This window comes from Oculina patagonica, chromosome 1 (genome assembly GCF_052425735.1).
Source record: "Oculina patagonica isolate OP01 chromosome 1, crgOcupat, whole genome shotgun sequence".
Lineage (NCBI taxonomy): Eukaryota > Metazoa > Cnidaria > Anthozoa > Scleractinia > Oculinidae > Oculina > Oculina patagonica.
Genome location: NC_135758.1, coordinates 24,815,029 through 24,839,535, shown reverse-complemented (window position 1 = coordinate 24,839,535; position 24,507 = coordinate 24,815,029). Strand labels below are relative to the sequence as shown.

General features: G+C 39.7%; 1 long non-coding RNA gene across 2 annotated transcripts in view; it reads left to right on the top strand.

The window, feature by feature from the left end:
• The window catches only part of LOC144644085 (uncharacterized), a 100,420-nt gene that overhangs the window by 59,299 nt on the left and 16,614 nt on the right, over positions 1–24,507 (top strand). Inside the window, exons 1-2 of one of the 2 annotated variants that reach the window (XR_013569045.1) lie at positions 14,375–14,473; positions 15,086–15,189. The exons of the other annotated variant lie outside the window; for it this stretch is intronic. This is a non-coding gene — a long non-coding RNA (uncharacterized LOC144644085). Of the gene's footprint in view, positions 1–14,374; positions 14,474–15,085; positions 15,190–24,507 lie in introns of those variants that run through there. 2 annotated transcript variants of the gene reach the window in all.

The window sequence follows — 24,507 nt, the reverse complement described above, 5'->3', positions numbered from 1 at the left end:
ACTGGGCAAAGTTTGAGGGAAAAATTTTTTCCGAACCCGAAATGCGATGGACCGCTTTAAGAGAAACTGCCACTTAATACTTCGTAATAATTATTTCTACTCGCTTTCGTTTACTATATGAGCGATAGACGGCCCTACCCAGCTCTTCTCTCAAAAAAAATCGGGCCTCGTAGTTTAATAAAAAACAAAAATAGCTAGGATCCCGCGTTGTGTCTAATTTTTCATCATATACCATCTGGGGATAAAAAAATCCTGCCATCAGAAACTAAAAAAATAGTCCTTGCTTGACCTACATTGGCCAACTGACCACTATATTTTGCAGTAAACATGTTAAAATCAGATAGAACAGATCTTTGTTTGAGGTCGCGAAGGGGAGAACATGGACTTCTTGATGCTTAATGGTACAGCTTATATCTGTGTGCACTATTCATCATACTACAAAACAATAGCGAAACACGCCGTGTCAAGTAAGTCGTTAAATCATTTCTCTTTCTGAAACTCTGGATCCGTGTATTATAAGTAAACCAGAACAATAGTATGAGCAATGTAAATAGTTTAATGTCACAGGAGCTTGTTAGCAATCAACATTTAAAAGTCAACAGCTAAAGCGTTTATCATGCTGGTCATGCTGGTCAGGTATCGACCGAGGAAAGTAGCTCACTATTTCAAATCAACGCTAAAGATATGTAGGTGGCCCGTACTTTAAAGAACTGGTTCACTCGTGTTTCGTTTTGCTTATCACCTCATTACATATCAATATATTAACGCCTGGGCTATGTCAAGCAATTTTAGGCAATTTCGGTACAGACCAATTGGCCATAGAATTAACTGAAATATCACAATAACGGCTTAAAACTGTAGAATACCTATAGTTTTTAATATCACCTAGATCATATTGTCGCTTGAACGATTCCCATATTAAGAGAAGACGAACAACTTAACAGTATGAGACATTGTCTTTGGTTTCCGTCTCAGTTTGTCTGGGAGACAAGGGGGGCAGGCCGTGCCTTAAAAAACAGCGATGCTACACTTTGAAACAACGTTGTCTAACAAATACCAGATAGAGATAAGAAAAATCACAAAACGACCTAGTTTTGTATATACAGTTGACAGAATGTCTGCCTGCTTGAAGGTGCGTGCGCAGCTTCGAGGGCAGCTGTTCATGCGTCAAGTGGCTGATAATATACAATCCACTACCGTCAATCCCGGCGTCAATGCACTACGTAGTGAGGTCTTAGCGATACCAAGATAAACGAAACAAGATTAGCGTTATGTAATTCTTTCTTTCTTTCTCCATTTTTTTTCTTTCACGCGATATATATATTTATGTCATTGAGCATTCAGGAACCGCGTTGGGAGCAGAAAAACGTGTTGGGCGCTAGGGAACCGCGCTTAGGAAACCGCGTTTAGGAACCGCGCATCGATCTACTGAAAATAAAAACCGCGGGGAGTGGGGCGGAGAGATAAGCCGCAAGTAGATTGATAAAACTCATTAACCAACACGTTTCAACGCCATAAGGTACCTTTGGCTGAGCCCTACGTGCTTGCTGACACTCTTGAGAGTGTTTTGTGAAACGGGGTAAAAAGTTAACAATTTAAAAATAGGAATACCTCTATCCTCCTGGCGACGTGATCGTAGGAGCCATTCGGAGTTTCGATATCATCCTCCATGTTTTGGGCCTTAGAGATGACAGGGAGACACACGATTGTTTATGTGAGTGATTTCATATGTCTAAACATTTTAAGTTTGAGTCCAGCTTACCATAAAGAGGGTAGTTTCCTCCTTAACCTTATATAGCTTGACTACACGGTTGAGGTCGGCGCAACAGAAAATTACGCGAGTCTTATTACGTATATGAAGAGGTGATTAAGCTCGTGCATAAAAGTTAGCCGTTTGAAAATAGCTCGTGCAAGTTTTGCGTGAACCGTTAAGAATTTGAAAAAACTTTTAACGTTGAGGAATTGCTCGTGCAAGTTCTACGTACCTTATTACATGAAATTTTCGCGACACGTTAATTTCGCGATTTTGAGGTGCGCATATTTCGCGACATTTAAATTTTGCGATTTTGCGAAAATTTTGTATTTTAAATCACTTTTATTTCGCGTTTTTGGGTAAGACACAATTAACATTTCCTTGGCAATATTATGTAACATGCCTTTGACTTAAATAAAACGACTTCATCAAAGGAACAATAACGTCAAAATTAACAAAAACGCAAGGACGAGACTAATTCTCGGCAATAGCAACTACAGAGCAGTTCTAAAAATGTCTACAAGTAGGTCATGCTTGTACGTGCATGAGTTGTTGTTCTTGAGTCAATTGACGACAACATCCATTTACATTGAAAATTCCTTCCTTCAGTGACCTATACTAAACCTATTTTTTCTTGATTATTGACATAATGTGAGTCACTTAATTTTCGCGTCATGTTATGTTCGCGACACTTATTGTTCGCGTCACTTTAATTTCGCGTTTTTTTTGGAATCGCGAAATTCGCGAAATTAACGTGTCGCGAAAATTTCATGTAATAAGGTAACCATTTTGAATTTGAAAAATTTTTAGAACGTTGAAGAGAAATTAAAACGCACTTTTGTGAAAACATTACGACCGCAACGATGTCTCAGGATACTACTATGTGGAGGTAAAAAGTAGTAAGAACTCGATGATTATCCGATATTTTAGCTAAGGAATTATTCAGTCTTGATGATCTTTATAATCGTTTGGAGCGATCGATATATGACAGATATGAGTTTGACTTGCAACATGATCTAGTCTTTGTTGTGAAAAATGGTTTGTTAGAATCTGAGAGCAAGAACATCTCATTGGAGAAAGAATGGCAAAATTTGACTGTTTCTGCTGAAAACATTAGACTAATATCGACTCTGTGGTGAAAAAACGAACTGAAATTATTCTTTCGGAATTGAAAGTAGCTCGTAGGAAGATCCCTACTGGTGCAAAAGCTAGGAGCAGGAAGAAAAGGCAAGCAATTCGTGGTCGGCTAGTTAGTGATGGTGAAGTCAAACAATTGCTTAGACATTACGGATCCTTGATTGAGGATAGGGAGCAATTATTGAAAAGAAATGCGCTGAAACGTCAAAAATTACTACGTGATAACGAAAGAAGTTTGTCCATCGAGAAAGAGAGAGATCGTTCACGAAACAATCTACATAATTTCACAACCTACCAATTGGATCCCCAGTTACAAACACTACTAGAGAAAAATGGTGGTTTTGTTCCGGGTGACATTGAAAGAACCAGGGAGCTTCAATCCGTCAAAGCCCTCGAGAAACATGCAGAGGAAGCAATACTTCATTATGCCGTTGGCGTAACTAAGTTTAAACGCGTCTCTTTTAAGAAATTAACCTGTAATGGGTATAGTCTAAGTAGTTATAATCCTGTAAGACAAGCTATAAGACATTATCTGACTCATCCAAATATGACAAATGCTGATCGTAACTATATTTACAATTCTTTGAAACTAGTAGATAGATTAGTAATTAGTTTTACACGACATATGAGAAATTGTACAAAAAGTACACAAAGGGATGATAGTGCTAAAACCAAATTCAAAAATACAGATTTACAGACTATTGATCAGTTACAGAAAACATCTGCATTAACTAATTATAAAAAGTTAATTCTTAAAGAGAGTGACAAAAAGATGGGACGGGCTTTGAATAATGCTGATTGGTACAAAAAAGAATACGTCAGATATTTGAAATCTGATTTTTATATGAGGGTTGGTAGCGTGGGACAGGTAGAAGTTATAAAACGGAGTTGCAGGAAGGAATTGCTGGAAATCCTATACAAGTACAAGTCTAAGGAAGGGTTGAATGATTTATCTTTACAGAAATTTTGTTCTCGAAAGCTAGAAGAATATATGCTACCAAGCATGAATTTAATGCCTAAAGTACATAAGTTGACTCCATCAGCAAACCATTTGAATAAGGGTGAATTAAAAGTGAGGCCAATTATAACTGCTCATAGCTGGTGTACTGTTGAGGCTTCTAAATTTTTACAAAGTAAATTGAGAGAGATAGTCAGTTCTTGTAAAACATACTTAAGTGACCATGGGATGGAGTCTACGATATTAAGTAATAGTAAGAGTCTCGTTAACATCCTAAAACAGTACCGGCTTAATTCTGATAGGATTTATTCCTTTGTGACTTTCGATATATATATATAGAGCAATAAGATAATATAAGTCAGTTAACGTCCCCTAAAAAGTAACAAAATTAAGTATCAAACCATATTACTAACTTCCACTAGCAAGCAACAACCATTTCACATGTAATAGAAAATACAGTTTTAGATAGCAAATTGTCACTATAAAACTGAAGAGAAATTAAATTTAAACATTTCTTAATGACACATCAAAGAAAGTACATACATGGTCAAGAAATCTTTTCCTCAAGTCACAAGCCTGGAGCTGGTTAACTGTAAACCAGAAAACCTGAAGGACAGAGTACTAGGGTATGACACATAAGCACATTAATCAAGCAACTACTGGCTTTGGCATAGGCAGAGACCCCCATTTTGGTTGTTGCAAAGTTAACTCCTTTCCTCTGGATGCTACGAAGTGACACCTTTTGATGACAAAAAGGCAGCATATGATTTGAATAATTTCCTGGACAATATATATTTCTAAGGACGCTAATTTTCTGTGCACTTTATAATATTTTAGGAAAATAAGCTCTTGTACTAAGCTATATAAAATTTTTTTAGGGCACTAAGCTCTTGAATTAAGCTATGATAAATTTATTAGGACATCAAGATCTATGTTCAACTCTTGTATTAAGCTATGTATAAATTTTTTTAGGACACTAAGCTCTTGTATTAAGCTATATGTTTGTACACACAGAGCACTAAACTCTTGTATTAAACTGTTGCTATGACACTAAGCTCCTATAAGTACATTATTGTTATGGATTAATCTCGTGTAATAAGCTGTGTATATCATTAAGAACGCTAAGATCTTGTATTGGGCTATGTATACAAGTTCCTTTTACATTAGTGATAGCCTTAGCTAGTGGTAGATTGACAAGACCTTAGATATTGATTTGTGCTTTTCTCTTAGTTTCAAGTCAAGTCATTTGAGAATTGTTTTTCACAAGTTTTAATTTGTTTTGTATTTCACATTTTCAATTTGATGTAAACCGACTGTTTTTTTTTTTTATTTTTTTTATTTTATACCCCCCAAACACCCCCCCCACCCCCTCACCCCTATTGCACACATGAGCACATACATGAACCCATCTTTCAGATACAAACAGCATCAACCACTAAAATAACAAAAATAGGTCACCAAGGGTGACATGAGTCTAATGCCGTATGACATAGTGATACAGATTGCGCGGTTTTCGTAAGCCGGTTAAAATTGGTTAGAGGTTTGTGTTCGGGAGTTTAATTTAAAATGCTTATAGCAAGCTAGGGGCATCGTGGATGATTATGGATGAAAACGAAACAGTCATAAATGTTATATGCTTCACAAAATTTAAAGTATGAACAGGAGTTGATGTTACTTCTTCCGTATTGTCCGTAAAAGCAGAAACGATTAAACATTTGGACAAGATTGCGTGACGATTTACAAAAAGCATGTTCATTACAACAAGGGTTGAAGAACTTCACATCGTTTTCTTTCAGATTTTTCACCATTTTGATGATGACTCTTGAAACAGATTTTGCAATAAAAGCACTTGAAATAGTGACTGTTACTCCATTGTACTGTAAGCACTTAGTGACAGATTTTCCTAAAAACGGGTGTAAATGCTCACGTCAATATAATGATGACCTTTTGAACGCTGGAAACTAGGCAATTATTATCGAGCTACCATACACAGGAGCGAAGACTGTTTATCATGATGTACAAATTTCGCGAATCATCACTTCCATATCAATGTAACCATTTTATGATTTTTCTAGCTGTAAGAAGAACTTAAGATCTCTGAGAGTCGTAAAAGCATGAAATTCGATTTCAGTGAATGGCAAAGGCCGGGACAGTGTAATACTGCAAAGCGGCCAAACAAACGCATTTTGATTTAGTCGCGTAACTTGATTTACATTTATCCATGTACATCTTTTATTTTTGAAGGTTTTTGTTTGCACTGTAAAGAAAAAATTGGTCAAAATTCGAATGACTTAAATACAAAAACCGAGGTAAAGTTTTCTATTTTTTAAAACAAAATAAATATTTGGTCGCATTGTGTAAATAAACGCGAGTCGCCGTCGAAATATTTTTTCTCAAAGACGTCTTGCTTTTTAAGCAAGACGAAAACACAAGTGCTTAACTGAACTGAAAACGAAGATTTATTTTCACAAAAAGCTTACAAATGTCTTAACTGGAAAATTATTTCGTCCTGTTCAAGTGTTGAACAATCGTGACTTGAGAAAGAACTTTTAATTATGCGTGGGAACACGTGTCGCTGATTGGCTGTTTTTAATTGAAACTAATCGTGCGTGTCCGTACGGAGTCCGTTCTTGCAGCTGATCATTGTTTTCTACATTACAGCGAACGATTATCGATCCCGAACCATTCCCTTGGGATTGCTAACAGCTTTTTTCATATAACAAAGAGTCTAATGCGCATGCGCAAAGCGCACGCAAGCATTAGACTCAAAAATTAATAAGCAAATATAATCATTTAATGTCCCCAATCAATAAGCAATAATAATAATAATAATAATAATAATAATAATAATAATAATAATAATAATAATATTAATGTAAAATCTGGTTTTCCTTAACCTAACCAAACTCTCTTATAGCTTTCATAAACTCTCACTGTTCTCCCACTCTCTTTATTGTAATCATAAACCCCGCCCATTATACAAACATCAACCAGCAAGCATCAAGCCACTCATAATATTTACAAACATACTCTAGCATACATCAGCAGGCTAGTATCAACAAAACGAGAATTTTCGTATTTCTGTGTTTATCCTTATTCGGCATTTTTAGAAGTAAGTTGTTGGCGCGAACTAATTGGCACAAACACAGACGCATTTAACCACAGGGCCGTTGTTTCCCAGAGAATTTCTGCATTTCTGTGTTTATCCTTATTCGGCATTTTTAGAACACTTTTAAATTAAAAGCCAACAGCACCTTATTAGCCGAAAAACAATAACTTTACTTCACAAAGACGCTTGCTGGAATTAATGGAAGGCTCCTTTTTAGTTCCTGAGCTTTTGTATTCGTAATCAATTAAGATGGTAGTGTAATTCAATTACCGGAGTGCTTGGTAAAAATAATTAGCTTTCAGAATGTTTACCTGGCTTAATAAAAAGTAAGTTGTATCTTTATTTAGTGCAATATGGTACGACTCGACGCCCTATGTAAACCATAGATTCCGAATTTTAACGATTGGATTCCGGATTCCATGTCTGTGAATTCGGGATTTCAAACTTCGCGAAAGTCCGGATTCTAAAACTTTTTCGCTCAATGTTATTTTTACTGCTAATTTGTACTTCATGGGAGATGTGGCGGTCTTATAAGACCTTAAAGCTTATAATCCTTGTCATGAATAAACTCTTTGGATGCACTTTGAAATGAATGACTTTGTTTGTCCTTATTCGGCAGTTTTAAAACACTTTTAAAAAGCCAACAGCACCTTATTAGCCGAAAAACAATAACTTTACTTTGCAAAGACGCTTGCTGGAAATAATGGAAGGCTCCTTTTTAGTTCCTGGCTTTTGCATTCGTAATCGATTAAGATGGTATTGTAATTCAATTACCAGAGTGCTTGGTAGAACTAATTAACTTTCAGAATGCTTAGCTGGTTTAACTGAGATGTTTCGCATAAGTCCACTCCACATGTTAATGATCCACTATTAGCGGAATTAGCAAAGATATCCAGGAGACTAGCCTTTCTTTTGTTGAAAGGACTTCAACAAAACTTTGTTGGGTAGAATATTTAATTGTAGCTATTAACAGTTAGAAACTTATGGCGCCATCCTTGGTGGTTTCGGCCAGTCGTTGTAAAACAACGCAAAACACATTTTAAGCACATTTTCTGGTGCAAAAAACAGTGGCATTGATGGGAGATGAAGCATGTTTCCAAAACATTATGACCTCTCGCACTACCTCAACACCTCTCTCTACTCATTTATTATGATTTGATGTAAAGTTTTCTAGAACTTTGTGATTACAATTTCCTTTGAATCCCGTGGAATGATAACTGAACAAGCACTGAAGTGCAAAAGAAAAAACTCTCGATTGGAGTACAATATAGTTTTAAGGACCAAAACTGGGGTTCATTTCAAGGACTTAAAAATTCTGCAAGCTCAAATTACTCAAACATTTTTTCGGTAAAAAACTTATCATCATCGGAATCCAAACTCGCTCAACAATACAATACAGTCAACTCTCGCCTTGCGGACACCCCGCTATTACGGACACTCGCTATTACGGACAAAATCCAGATCCCCGGCGATTAAAGTTTGACTGGAAATGACTCCCGCTATTACGGACTCTCGCTATTACGGACACTAAAGGACGCCCCGAGCGTGTCCGCTTTAACGAGAGTTGACTGTACAATACAATAGCGCTAGCCGAGTAAATTTAGGACTCAAGGGGAAACTTCAAGCGACGTGCTGTTTTTCTTCTGGAGCGGGCTGCATGTAATCATTTTGCCTTGTGGTGATCGAAGAACGAATACCTCTCCTTTGGCCGAACTCCTTTGCCGATAATAAAGTAAGAAACAATTCCGAAAAACTGTGTGATTACTCAAATTCCTTTTAGTATCGACAGAAACATTTCGAGTTCAGTAATTGTTTTATAAAACCCGGGAAATGACCGCGATACAAGCACTGCATTGCAAAAGCTTGCATGACACGCTGTTTTGATTCGGAACATAACTTCACCTTATGCTTATACGTTGACTGGAACTCAGCGAGCCGATTCTAGTTTGAAGCGTGTTATAAGAAAAATTGTAAGCACATTTGCTGGTGCGTAAAACAATGGCATTGATGGAAGATAAAGCAAGGATTTCGCTTCATGGCATCCTTTGATTTTTAAATTATGCAGAGCTTATACTTCAAAGCGTAGTTATCCTTTATCAGAAAATGCAAGTAAGTTGTTGGCGCGAACTAATTGGCACAAACACAGACGCATTTAACCACAGGGCCGTTGTTTCCCAGAGAATTTCCGTATTTCTGTGTTTATCCTTATTCGGCATTTTTAGAACACTTTTAAATTAAAAGCCAACAGCACCTTATTAGCCGAAAAACAATAACTTTACTTCACAAAGACGCTTGCTGGAATTAATGGAAGGCTCCTTTTTAGTTCCTGAGCTTTTGTATTCGTAATCAATTAAGATGGTAGTGTAATTCAATTACCGGAGTGCTTGGTAAAAGTAATTAGCTTTCAGAATGTTTACCTGGCTTAATTAAAAGTAAGTTGTATCTTTATTTAGTGCAATATGGTACGACTCGGCGCCCCATGATTGCGAAAAATGGGGTCGTTGAAGAACTTCTTAAGGGATTCATCTTTCTCGATCTACTAATTCCTTTGAAATATTCCGATTAAGGACACTAATTAAATACTGCGCACTGTTCAGTAGGAGACACGCAAACGGAATGATATAGTATTCAAGGTGCCAAAGTTTGTGTTCGTCTCAAGGACTAAAAAGTACAGCAATTTCAAATTAATGGAGCATTCCATGTCCGCATTTTGGAAACTTCTGTCTTAGTTGCATGATCAATAACTCCTTAATAAAAGGAACACTGAAACAGAACACTCACTCATTAATGGAAAAAGTATTAACAAACTGGTTTCCTATTGGTCAAGTCAAGACTCAAAGGGTGGGAAAACTTCAAGCGACGTGCCCTTTTAGCTTTGATAGCGGGTTGCATACGATCATTTGCCTTGTGTTTCTCGAAAAACGAAGATCTTTATCTTGCTTAAACGCCTTTAATTTACCAGGAGTAGAAATACTCCTAGTTGTTTCATGCTACGCAAAACCAACAATACCGCCAGCTACGCAGGCTAGTTAACACTCAAAACATCAAAACACTTTAAGCCCCCCTTTTTTGCTTTAAAGAACCCCTTGGAGGATTCGTCTTTCTCGATCGACTGATTCCTTTGAAATATTCCGATGTATGGCACTTATTAAATACTGCGCACTGTTGTTAGGAGACACGTAAACGGAATGATACAGTATTCAAGGTACCAAAGTTTGCTTTCATCTCAAGGACTTAAAAGTACTGCAATTTCAAATTACTGGAGCATTCCATGTCCACATTCTGAAAGCTTATATCTTAGTTGCATGATCAAAGCTCTCTAATTAAAGAAACGCTGAAGCAGAACAGTCACTCATTAATGGCAAAAGTATTTAAAAACTGTTTTCCTATTGGTCAAGTCAAGACACAAGGGGTGGGAAAACTTCAAGCGACGTGCCCTTTTCTTCGATAGCGGGTTGCATATGATCATTTGCCTTGTGTTGCTCGAAGAACGAAGACCTTTATCTTGCTTAAACGCCTTCCAACAATAATAAGGTAAGAAACATATGGGGAAAGCTAAAAATTTATCATTACTTTCATTTCTTTGATGTACGTTGACGGAATTTTTCCATCTTTTAAATCTTTCGGGGGTACAAACACTGATCATGAAGTGCAAAAACTAACACGTACGTTTTGGATTTGGATAAAACCTCTGTCTTGTGCTAAGTTATTAAACTGGAACTTCAGGCCGATTTTATAAAGTGGTGTGTTATATCTAAAACAAATCGTTAGCACTTTGGCTGGCTCGGAAAACAAATTGTTTAAGTGGCAACCAAGAAGGATAATGCGAGATTTCACTCCCGCCCTTTAATGTTCAATTATAGAAAAGCTTATACTGCACAGTTAATCTTTGCTGTTTCTAAAAATGTCTCAGCTGTCAAAATACGCCCACTTCATTCCACTCCTAGAACTGCTACTACAGTTTTTTACTAGTTATTTGCTACAAATGTTGTTAGTCCAGCAATTTTGATTTGGCGCCAAACTGAGGAATAAACACAATCACAGTCATGGTTCACTTGTCATCGTCGGTCAGGAGTAAGTCGTCGATTTTTCAAATATACAGCTTGGGAAATACTTCGCAGTTTATTTTTCCAAGCATGCAGTGTTGAAAAGTTTCTAGTTTTTGTTTACATGAAGAAAACAGAAAAAAATATCTTGATGTTTATTATTTTGGCGCAAAATACATTTAGCCTCAGTCATGGTTAATTATCATTTTTATACCTTATAAGTATGCAAATATTTTGGTTCGAGAAAAGATCACACACGTATATAACTGTTTATTATTCAAGGAATGCGCGCGCTGCTCATATATGGTCAAAATGTTATTGATTTCTGTCCTTTTAGATAACAGATATCCCGCGATATACGCCGGTAGGTTGCGAAAATTTGTCCGAACTTTTGAAAAGCGCCGCATAATTAAAAGGAGGCGGCGTGGTGGCCTGACGGTTAGTGCTCCTGATTTTTGCATTAGAAATGCTATTTTTCCTGAGGGATTTCACCCTAAATCTTTTGTCTGTAAATCAATAACACAAAAACACCTGGACTAGGCACTTGGCTTTGTACTTAAATAGTTAAACTATTTTTTAAGAAATCTTTTTTTCGTTGAATCTACAGAATGAATCTTATGCTTATACGTTGACTGGAACTCAGCGAGCCGATTCTAGTTTGAAGCGTGTTATAAGAAAAATTGTAAGCACATTTGCTGGTGCGTAAAACAATGGCATTGATGGAAGATAAAGCAAGGATTTCGCTTCATGGCATCCTTTGATTTTTAAATTATGCAGAGCTTATACTTCAAAGTGTAGTTATCCTTTATCAGAAAATGCAAGTAAGTTGTTGGCGCGAACTAATTGGCACAAACACAGACGCATTTAACCACAGGGCCGTTGTTTCCCAGAGAATTTCCGTATTTCTGTGTTTATCCTTATTCGGCATTTTTAGAACACTTTTAAATTAAAAGCCAACAGCACCTTATTAGCCGAAAAACAATAACTTTACTTCACAAAGACGCTTGCTGGAATTAATGGAAGGCTCCTTTTTAGTTCCTGAGCTTTTGTATTCGTAATCAATTAAGATGGTAGTGTAATTCAATTACCGGAGTGCTTGGTAAAAGTAATTAGCTTTCAGAATGTTTACCTGGCTTAATTAAAAGTAAGTTGTATCTTTATTTAGTGCAATATGGTACGACTCGGCGCCCCATGATTGCGAAAAATGGGGTCGTTGAAGAACTCCTTAAGGGATTCATCTTTCTCGATCTACTAATTCCTTTGAAATATTCCGATTAAGGACACTAATTAAATACTGCGCACTGTTCAGTAGGAGACACGCAAACGGAATGATATAGTATTCAAGGTGCCAAAGTTTGTGTTCGTCTCAAGGACTAAAAAGTACAGCAATTTCAAATTAATGGAGCATTCCATGTCCGCATTTTGGAAACTTCTGTCTTAGTTGCATGATCAATAACTCCTTAATAAAAGGAACACTGAAACAGAACACTCACTCATTAATGGAAAAAGTATTAACAAACTGGTTTCCTATTGGTCAAGTCAAGACTCAAAGGGTGGGAAAACTTCAAGCGACGTGCCCTTTTAGCTTTGATAGCGGGTTGCATATGATCATTTGCCTTGTGTTTCTCGAAAAACGAAGATCTTTATCTTGCTTAAACGCCTTTAATTTACCAGGAGTAGAAATACTCCTAGTTGTTTCATGCTACGCAAAACCAACAATACCGCCAGCTACGCAGGCTAGCCTGAACACTCAAAACATCAAAACACTTTAAGCCCCCCTTTTTTGCTTTAAAGAACTCCTTGGAGGATTCGTCTTTCTCGATCGACTGATTCCTTTGAAATATTCTGATGTATGGCACTTATTAAATACTGCGCACTGTTGTTAGGAGACACGTAAACGGAATGATAAAGTATTCAAGGTACCAAAGTTTGCTTTCATCTCAAGGACTTAAAAGTACTGCAATTTCAAATTACTGGAGCATTCCATGTCCACATTCTGAAAGCTTATATCTTAGTTGCATGATCAAAGCTCTCTAATTAAAGAAACGCTGAAGCAGAACAGTCACTCATTAATGGCAAAAGTATTTAAAAACTGTTTTCCTATTGGTCAAGTCAAGACACAAGGGGTGGGAAAACTTCAAGCGACGTGCCCTTTTCTTCGATAGCGGGTTGCATATGATCATTTGCCTTGTGTTGCTCGAAGAACGAAGACCTTTATCTTGCTTAAACGCCTTCCAACAATAATAAGGTAAGAAACATATGGGGAAAGCTAAAAATTTATCATTACTTTCATTTCTTTAATGTACGTTGACGGAATTTTTCCATCTTTTAAATCTTTCGGGGGTACAAACACTGATCATGAAGTGCAAAAACTAACACGTACGTTTTGGATTTGGATAAAACCTCTGTCTTGTGCTAAGTTATTAAACTGGAACTTCAGGCCGATTTTATAAAGTGGTGTGTTATATCTAAAACAAATCGTTAGCACTTTGGCTGGCTCGGAAAACAAATTGTTTAAGTGGCAACCAAGAAGGATAATGCGAGATTTCACTCCCGCCCTTTAATGTTCAATTATAGAAAAGCTTATACTGCACAGTTAATCTTTGCTGTTTCTAAAAATGTCTCAGCTGTCAAAATACGCCCACTTCATTCCACTCCTAGAACTGCTACTACAGTTTTTTACTAGTTATTTGCTACAAATGTTGTTAGTCCAGCAATTTTGATTTGGCGCCAAACTGAGGAATAAACACAATCACAGTCATGGTTCACTTGTCATCGTCGGTCAGGAGTAAGTCGTCGATTTTTCAAATATACAGCTTGGGAAATACTTCGCAGTTTATTTTTCCAAGCATGCAGTGTTGAAAAGTTTCTAGTTTTTGTTTACATGAAGAAAACAGAAAAAAATATCTTGATGTTTATTATTTTGGCGCAAAATACATTTAGCCTCAGTCATGGTTAATTATCATTTTTATACCTTATAAGTATGCAAATATTTTGGTTCGAGAAAAGATCACACACGTATATAACTGTTTATTATTCAAGGAATGCGCGCGCTGCTCATATATGGTCAAAATGTTATTGATTTCTGTCCTTTTAGATAACAGATATCCCGCGATATACGCCGGTAGGTTGCGAAAATTTGTCCGAACTTTTGAAAAGCGCCGCATAATTAAAAGGAGGCGGCGTGGTGGCCTGACGGTTAGTGCTCCTGATTTTTGCATTAGAAATGCTATCTTTCCTGAGGGATTTCACCCTAAATCTTTTGTCTGTAAATCAATAACACAAAAACACCTGGACTAGGCACTTGGCTTTGTACTTAAATAGTTAAACTATTTTTTAAGAAATCTTTTTTTCGTTGAATCTACAGAATCAGGATGGACAAGCGCTTTGCATTTGTTCTGTTGCTCATTGTTACCATGACAACGGCAATGAAATTGAGGGACCGTTTCTTCTACAACGAGAACGATGAGGTACTATAAGACAATTTCACAGTAAAGTTAAAAACAGAGCGCAATCATCAGCGATAACGAGCTATGTTAATGCATTACGTGATAATTTATGATTCTGTGGATAATACTATGTACAAATCTATTAAATTTGTATGTTATCTCATTGAAATTAGCCAGCGGAGGCTCGAAAGAATTAAACTTAAAAGGAACACTATATTGCGAATAAAGTTATTAAAAACTAAGACTTCAGCTAGTTCGTGATTTGAGCTTTTCCTATGATACATTTTTATTATTATTTTTTTAAGATTACAATTTTTTACTTCATTGGTAGTAATCTGCCATACAGTTGAGTACAAAAGTGTCACAAAATGTCACGAAAGAACCTTTAAGCCACGCAAGTGGCGCCTTGCATGCCAAGTCCTCAGCAAAATAACAAAGTGCCTTTTATATGTCATCTATATGGCCTTAAATCATACAGAAGGTGCCCTTGCATCTCTTGCTTGCTCGGGCGTGTGGCACACACTGCACAATCGAGGCATTCTGTAATGCCATCTTTCAATTATTCATCATTCTTCAATTCTAATTTTAGTATTACTGAATTTGTTATCTTGTTTCATGACATTTAAAATCTAGGGTGAGGTCGACCAAGGATTTCTGCCCATAAGAGATCAAAGAGGATGCATCAGATGTGAACGTCGTTACCTCTATCCCGTTCAATGTTGCAACGGCCAAAAGTGGTAAGACCACGAGCTATGGTTTAGATTAGTGATCTTAGAGAGCCGGCGTTTTCTCTTCACCTAATTCAGTGTTGCATGTAACGGCCATCATTACCCTTACTTCTCTAGTTAGAAAATTGATTGTCCCAATGATCTCAAGGGTATTGCCGATGTGCTTTGACTAGCGTGTATTTCGATTCGAAAGCTTTGTTTTTAAAACGACCTACACGCATCCTACCGTAAAATCCTAAAGGGTTAGGAAATTACTGATTAAACAACACTATCATATCACTGCTTATGAGCTACGGGGAGCAGGGTTAACAACCATTCCTGAAAATGCCCATATCCAAACACAAATGTTAAGAAACAAAAACGGTAATCAATATTATAATGAGCATGAGGCAAAACGGGGTAAGTTGTAGTTTTTTTTAACTCTTTCCCCGTTCAAACGGGGGGGGGGGGGGCGCTATAAACCACTTGCTGCTGGTTTAGCACAGATTTATTCAGTTCAATATCATATATCAGGGACGGCGAAGCAGTTTTCCAGGTGGGGGGGGGAGGGGGGGGGCTTATTAGTGACTTCAAGTGGGGGGGGGGTGGCTTAAGAGACTCTTCTCTTAAAAAGTCTTTATTTTTCGGAAAAAGTCGAGGGGCTAAAGCCCCCCCCCCCAGCCCCCGGCTCCGCCGTCCCTGTATATTGAGTGACACTGTTCCATTTGCCTTGTTCAGCATTCCTTGATTTTTTTGCCATAGTAAACGTTATACCGGAGGTTTCATCACATAACATGTTTTAATGTCTACTTCTATTCTATCTCTTATAAACAGCAGTTACAACTATGGATGTGTCGACCGTAGACGCTAGACCTTGACCCTAGACCTTTGTAACTGGACGGGGTCCGCAAGTAAACTTGAAGCACCTTTGTAATCATCACAGCATAGTATTTAATCCAACATTGTAATCTGAATACAGAATATCAATAAACTGCACTAAACGATAAAGAAAATGACTGGCTCTTTTTTCACCTGTGGGTATTCCCTCCAGTTGAAATTGTGGCTACACCATGAGTCTAGAAAAGGTGATATAGAAAAGGTGGTCAGAAAGCAAACATTAGACAATTATTCACCGAATTTATGTATAAAGGTTAACGAAAACTCGGCTGGTTTGTTTGCTTGTAAGGAAAGATGAAAAATTTCAATTATGTCTTCAATGAAGGAAAACTAATGTATTAACTTTTTTTGGGGAGGGGTGGGGGGGGGGTGTCCATTGCGTGATTGACGAACAAAAGTGTCTGAGCTTATTACACAATAATCACGAGACACAATAGAAACCTATTTTGAATGCAGACTCGTTGCAGTAACACTACACAGCCTCGCTTTCGCGTAGACACTATATTGCGGGTGTAACCTCTAGTAGGCCCTCTCTGCCTACAGAAACTGACTCCATATCCTACAATCAAGTAATTAACCCACCTCTACCGTAATTCAGTGAAATCTAGCACCTACTTATAGTTTATACTTACTTTATAGTAATTAGCGTTTTAATAAAGCCGTCCATTTGAATAGCTGCAATTTTTTCCCATAAGGGATTGGTTGTATACTTGGTTTTCAAAACTGTTGCGAAGCGCTCTAGCAAACATAGCTCGGCTTTTGGCAAGACTAAAAAATATTATTTTCCATTAGATTAAGCACACCGGAGAAAAAGGCAGAAAAAAGGTGTAGTGTTATTAAGGGGTGGTTGTTCTTACGCCAAAATAGTCAACTTCTCTAGATCTGTAGCTTCTTAGCGAGAAATATTTGCGTGCACACAATTTCGTCTGGCATTCTTAAGCTAGGCAATTCATAATTCAGGTGGAAGGTAGACAAAAACTCTTAACATACCAATTAATAAAGAAATTTGAAGCGTGAAATCCCTTGGAAGATAACAAAAAAGTTCGTTTTGGTTTAATCAGTTGGTTAAAGACTTAGATTTGTCTTCCTTGACAAATAGTAAATAGTAGTCCATAATTATTGGAAAACACGCAAACCCAAACATGTAGCTTTTAATGTTCGCTTTTTGGGCTACGAAATTTTTGCAATTTTGTGGTCGCGTGATCCAACTTCGGTCAGGGGAGGGTAAAGCTTAACACTTATTGAAAGAAAACAAAGACATATTCATAACTTTTTATAATGAAATGTCTAAAAAAATGAATTAATCAGAGTTAGCCTGCCGCCCACGAAGAGATGTGGCGTCGCCATTTCGTGCTCAATTCAAAGGCGACTGACCTGGAATGCTGGGGATGATTTACGTCTCGGGTTTACGTGGAACACTCTACTCGGCTCTCGCTTTTCCTAATTAATTCGCGTTACTTCCGTTTCTCTCCAAATTTGGCGTACAGGAAGTGAATAGAATTAGTCAATTACCTAGCGATTTTGGGCCAAGACATTTGAATGTGCCTTACATGACGAGTTCTGCAACAGCAGATTTAGTAGACCAAGATAACGGACTCAGTAAAACGAACTTTAAAAGGTTTTAAAAGCCTGTGAAGATGGTCTTTGAGAAGGATGATGCTCCAAAAGGTTTTTCGAGTGCCAGAGAAAGTAATTTGGACAGTTGGGTCGAAATTGGAAGCGAAAAATTGAGGTTAATGATCTTTCATGTTGCTTCGCGCGTGTTTCGGTCTGTTCGCGATATGAACACCAGATTGCAGAATACCCCGCCACCCCTCAGCACAAATCTACTGCTCCCGTGGCCCCGCAGTCACCAAACAATAAGCTGATCTATTGCTCCCGTGATCCCGCAGTCACCAAACAATAATATGCATATATAAATGGATGCTCCCGCAGTCCCGCAGTCGTCAACTGCTCCCTTTGCTAACTTAAGCGAATTTATACCGTGCGCGTTATATATAAATTAGCGGCAAGAAGATCAGAAAAACTCCATTACTACAAGCTTAATGCTCCTAAAGCGCCCTCAATCGTTATATAACATTGAAATATTGGTTTTAAAGTCAACTCCCCCGATAGATCAAAGACCAAGACTCCAGCCACTCGCCCGAAAGAAGAGATTGTAAGTTCTTTATTTAATACTCATTCTTCGGTGTCGCTAGCAAAGGGAAGCCTGCCTGGCCAAAACTCAAAGGGATGCTGTAACTACAGCTGTATGTACAGAACTTGCTTTTATGCGTCAAGAAAAATAGAGAATCGGTGTGAGATGGGGTGAATCGATTTTCGGTCAAATAAGCCGCTTGCGTTACACGCTTGTGTCTATAGTAACCACATGTTTTATTGAAAAATATATTTAGACCTTACCTAAATAAAGATTTTTAAACATCCGAATGGAAACATTTGTACAAAATAAATATATTCACGCAATCACCCGTCTCTTGAAACACAGGCATACCTCTAATAGCTAGAGTATGTGAAAACACTTGAAGCGGGCGTGAATTGCTTTAGCCGTTATAAATATGTTGGCTTCCTTTGGATGAAAACACTTAAAGTGCTACTATGACCAAAATTTTTGTTTTTCTTTTCGTCTGTTTCTAAAGTCAATTTGTTCAATAAGTCTATATTTAACTAGCGCGCTAGAATTTAGAACGTTGCGAGCAATATAAGCCTTGAAATAGCTTGCCGAAAATCGTGGAAAACCCGTCCGCCATTACTCGGACGTCTAAAGTGAGCCAGCGACTGTACTGAAAAGCGGATTTACGCATGAGTTGGTCCGTGACGTCATATGCGCATCGTCGCTTCGAGCTTCGAGTGTTCCAAGAGAGAATACAGTATACTGAGAATTAACAGGGTTATAAAAGATATTTCTTCGACAAATTCTTCGTCTAGTTTGCCCGGTGGCGAAACCCAAGAGAGCCGCAACGAAGAGACATTGCAATTTAGCGGTATCGTTTCTTATAATGAGAATTTAAAGCCGTTTGACGTCGGTCTAAAGGGCAATGTTTGTATGCAAATACTTCAATATTTATTTCATTCGAAGAGGTTTTGGCGCTGTATGCCTACAACGAAGCTGCCGTCTTCTTGTCCAATCGAAGCACCGATCGAAGAAGCCTCGAAGAACGAAGAGGAACTGCGATTCATGGACTACATACGTTTGAATACATGGTATGATGAGAACGACATTGAATAGTTAGGAAAAATGTCTGCAATGTTTGAATTAATAGAGAGCTCTGCATATATATACATGTAGGTTGCTATTGCCGTTTGCGAAGGATCGAAATGATCTTTACTGTTGTTTTCATTCTTGTAATCTATCATACACGCCATGGGCATAAAATCTATCTCAGCTGTTTATTCCGAAAAAAGTTTTATAAACATGAAATAATGTAAAATTTATGCAGAAAAATTAAAGTCAACAAGATGGTGCAGGTGATCAATGGATTTAGCTCCTTGAGTTTTATACAGTTTTACTTTCCTTGACTACGATACAGGTAATAAACCTTTTTAAAACTAAGTGTTTTAATGGGTAATAACACTTCAGACATCTAGCTTCAGCCAGCATTCAGTATTCCTGTTTCTTAAAATAAGAAAACCATTTGAATGCTGTATAGAGTCCTTCACTCTATTTACTGATGTTGTGAAACTGTCCCACAAGTAGCAGCAAAACTGGGTAGGAGTAGTTTTTCTTATTCATTTCACCCATTTGTTTTCCTCTTGGCCCCGTGATTTTTTGATGATAAAAATAACTGAAACAATATATGCACAACATGGGAACAAGTAAAATAATATTAAGGGTATAAAGTTTTAAGTTCATAAACGGGAACACCTGGACATCAACCAAACACTGGGACCTTGATCAAACGTTTCCAGTTTTGAACCGGCATTTAAGTGAAGCCTGCGGTGAGTCGGGGTCTGGCATCTACTCAAGAAAATATTTTTTATGGTATCATATGCAATATTGACAGTGGCTCTTTCTAGAGAATATCACTGGTAGTACATTGTGCATCTGCAGTATGTGTATGTAATTGAGAGTTCAATTTTGGGACTAATCTTGTGTCAACTTAACGTGACTGTAAACAAGCCAGCTCCGTGTACCACCCTAAATAAATTGCTCCCTTGATGCAAAAAGGCAAAGTCTGCATGCAAGCCTGCTTGCCCAAAGGGCCCTCAGGCCAAAGCATATCTTGGTTTAAGTAGGATTAAGCAACCTGGATGAGATGGAAGTACAATTGCATCACAGGTTTAACCTCCCCACTCCCCCCACGTACATGTAATGACACTGGTCTGGGCTCACACCTGAACAGCTTGATTCAGAGTCTTGCGCACTGACCATTAGGTCACCGCACCTAAATCAAAACAACTACCCCATTGCTATGCAACATTTTTATTTATGGTACAGGTTTGACTGTATTTGTTGTCGGCTTCGCAGTTCGTGTATACTCTTTAAATAAATACATATATAATGGTTGCAAGGGTCCTGTGTGACCTCAAAATTGCCCCCTTGTTACAAAAAGGCAAGGTCTGCATGCAAGTCTAGTTGCCCACCAAGCAACTAGACTTGCATGCCCTCGTCACACCATCAATTTGCCAGTTCCCATTCTACACTTGGAGAGGAGGCACCATGAGAGTAGTCTTGCCCAAGAACACAGCACAATGACACCAGTAAGAGTCCACACCTGAACCGCTTGATCTGGAGTCCGACAACTTACACTTAGACCACCTCACCTCAATCAATACAACATTTTACAACATTTTTTTTGGTACAGATTTGACTGTACTTGTGTTAGAAATTATGATGGATCAGCAGCTCAGGGGTTCTCTGGCACATTCACATGATTTATTGTTGGCTACTACATTCTCAACTTATGAATAAAAAGAGCATCGCCAATGTTTAAGGGACAAGAACGCACGTCACAACGAAAGAACTTCAACAGCAGTTTTTAATGCAACCAAGATGGCTGACATATTACACATACAGAACACGAGGCGCGAAAACATGCGCGCGCATACTACAATACTAATGCCGCAGGCACTGCCTGCTGGCGCAACCTCTTCTCACCTTTAAATGGTAGCGAACTGACAAACTGTAGTTGTACACAGGCTTGAAATACATGGGCAATAAAAATATGAACTTAAACGAAGAAAACTGCATGTCAATTAAGACAGACTAACCAAATGTCTCAGTCTCTAGTAGTACCTTGTGAAAGTGTAAACCTAAAACTAAACTGTGGATCTAAAGGTACCACACGCAGGTTAAAATCTAACATAGTCCTGCAAGTGTGAAGGAGGTCTGCGCTGCCTTTGAGGTCTTGAAGCTGGGTGATCAGGAAAGTTGGGAGGAGACAACAATGGTTGATCTGTGACTGCAACACTTGTGCTTGACTCGTCTTGTACAGCGACTGGGGAAGGTGAGCGACTGATGGTATCAAGTGGTGTGTCATCACTGGTGAAGGACGGGACTTGTTCCTCGTCAGACGGAATGGTGATGAGTTCTGGAGGTGCAGGGGGAGGTAACACAGGATGTACCGGGGCTGGGGACACGGCAGGAGTTACTGGAGGCTCGACGTCCATGTCTGGAGGGGCTGAAGGACCTGGGAGGCTGGGCACAATGATGGAAGAGGGAACGGAATAGCACTCGGACAGCTTGACTTTGTAAGAAGTGGCTCTGAGTTGTGAGCCACGAAACTTCTTTACAAAACACCAAGGGGTGTCGATGGAGACAACGACATAGCGATCACGAGCGCGTGACTTGTCCTTATCAGAGAAGAGGTAGACAATATCTCCAACTTGTAGAGGTGGCGTGTTTGCGACAAGACCGCGGGGGTTCTTGGACTTCTCGCTATAGGCGTGGTTAGTAGAGCGATGTTTGTGCCTATCGAGTATGAGTTGGTAATCAGACAACGGCAACTGCTCATGGGTGAATTGGTTGCGTTGGGTCCACAACTCGAGAGAAGAAAGACCCGAGAAACGAAGGCGGGAGTTAAGACGTGCGGTAGCTAGAGCGAGGCCAACTTCGCCTACTGGTCCTCCACCTGGTTCTTGTCGGAGGAGCTCTTCTTCAAGTTCGCGGACTGCCTTCTCGGCGACAGGGTTGTGGTTCTTATTCTTAATACGGCCGACATCGATTGAGACGTTTAAATGTTCGAGCGAGTCGTTGTTGCTCAGGGATGAAAAACCAGGAGCAGGATCAACACGTATAACAGCTCTAGGACCATCAAGAGGGTGTAAACCGACGATTAGTTTTGTGAGGGCATCGCGTAGAGTGTCATGCTTTTCGTCCGGTATCAAGCAAGATGCAGTAAGTGACGTGGAGCATTCTCTAAGAACAAGGATGAACTGACGGTGGCGCTTGATTACGTCAGCGGCAAAGGAGATTCCTATCACTTCGGGAGGGTCATCAGAGGATTGGGATACCAAGGTGCTCGGAAAAGACTGGAGTGAAGCGCACGTGTGGCAGGCAGATGTAACGCAGGAAATGGCGTCGCTCATGTCGAGGGCAAAGAACTGTCGTTGGAACACCATTTGGAGTTAATGGCGGGAAGGATGGTTTAGTTTGATGTGGAGGGCAGTTAGAAGACCATCCAGTACAGAACGGGGCACAACAATTGCTTCGGAAACAGGAACGAATGGCTTGGAGTGTTTGACTACGAGGACTCCGTCACGAGCAATGGAGGTGCAGCTGAGATACCGCTTAACGTCGCGAATATTGGTGATCTTCTTTGACGGGCGAGTGCCTTGTTTGAGGTGGGCATGCACCCTTCGGAGGTCGGGGCAGTCGTTCTGGATCTGTAGCCATGCTGACCTTGTGGTGAACGGGAGGTTGGACTTCTTGTCGAGAATGTCCTGAATCGAAACGCTACACACGACTGAGTCTTCCATTTCGTGGACGAAGGTGCAAATTTGGCATTTAGGCTCACTGCAGTCGGGGGCAGTGCGACTGGTGAAGTCAGACGGAAGGTTGGCCTTACCAGCCAAATGTTGAAGACTGACTTGGTAACGGCTTACAGTCGTGAGGAAGGAAGTTACTCGGGGGCTGGCCGAGAATTCACCGCGACATAACTTTTCAATTGCTTGAACGCACGGTTTGCTGTCAGTTAATACAGTCGTAGGCTGTTGCGACTGAATGATGAATGGAGCGAAGTGTTTGACAGCAGCAGCAATAGATAATGCTTCGACCTCGCAGGGGAGCCAGGGGACTTGGTGTTTCCGCAACTTGGCGCTGTAGAAGCCAGAAAGGGAAAGATGACTTTCACGGGTAACATACAATGTAGCACCAAGGCCTCTCTTGGTGACTGAGCCATCGGTGACTATCCAAAGAGTGTCAGAAGAACGTGGTAGGACTATGGATTTGTGTTTGGACAGATACTCCTGGGCACGCTTGAACCTGAAGGTGAGGTTCTCATCCCAAAGCAGCTTGTCGTTAGACTGGAGGCCCGTGAGGGTGCTCTCGAGGGGGTCCACTATGTCCGAGCAGTTTGGGAGTACGCGACTGAGGACTTTATAGGCTCCAATGAAGGAACGTAGGCCTTTCACACTTTGGGGAGGAGGGCATGATTGCAAGACGGCAATACGATGAGGGCTGGCTGATAGACGGCCTTGAGACCAGATCCAGCCAAGGATGGTGGTAGACTTTGGACAGATGACAGTCTTCGTAGGGGACAAACGGAGGTTACAACGATCAAGCGCCTCCAGTACCCGTCTCCAGTTGGTCAAGAGGGTTTCGGGTGTATCGCCGCCACAGTACAGGTCGTCTGCGAGTTTAGCCAAGCAGCCTTCTTGAATTAAGTCACCCAGAACACGACACATCATTTCCTCGAGTGCGGTCTCGGAGCCAGGCATCCCCATTGCTGATCTTGTGTATACACGGATTCCACGGAAGGGGGTGGCTACACCACAGTACTTTAGAGAAGACTGGGAGAGAGGTATCTGGTAGAATGCTCGGGTGAGATCAGTTTGGATCATGTAGCGCCATGGTGTGATAGTGCGCAGGGTTGTGTCGACGTCTGGCATTAGAGATGGCTGCGGTTTACTGTAGCGTGCTACGTCGGCAAATGCGGTCACGAGTCGGTGACCACCTGAAGGCTTTTTTACAAGAAATGAAGGATTAAGATACTCAACGGTTATGCCCAGATCCTCGGGGCGACGGAAGACCTGGGCCTGTTCCAGCTCGTCAAACTTAGCTTGGAGTTCTACCAGTTGGTTGCGAGAGTACTGAGGTACGCGGCCTTTCCGTTGTGGAGGCTGTACGGGGCCTATATTCACAGTTGCTTGGATGGGACCAGCAGCACCATTGTAACCGGCTATGTCGGGGTTGAAGACTCTGTCGTATGACTGCAGCAGCTGTTGAAACTTGAGACGGGTTTCATCTGGCAGCAATTTGTCGGGGTCTAAGGACACGGAAGACGAGAAGGGAGG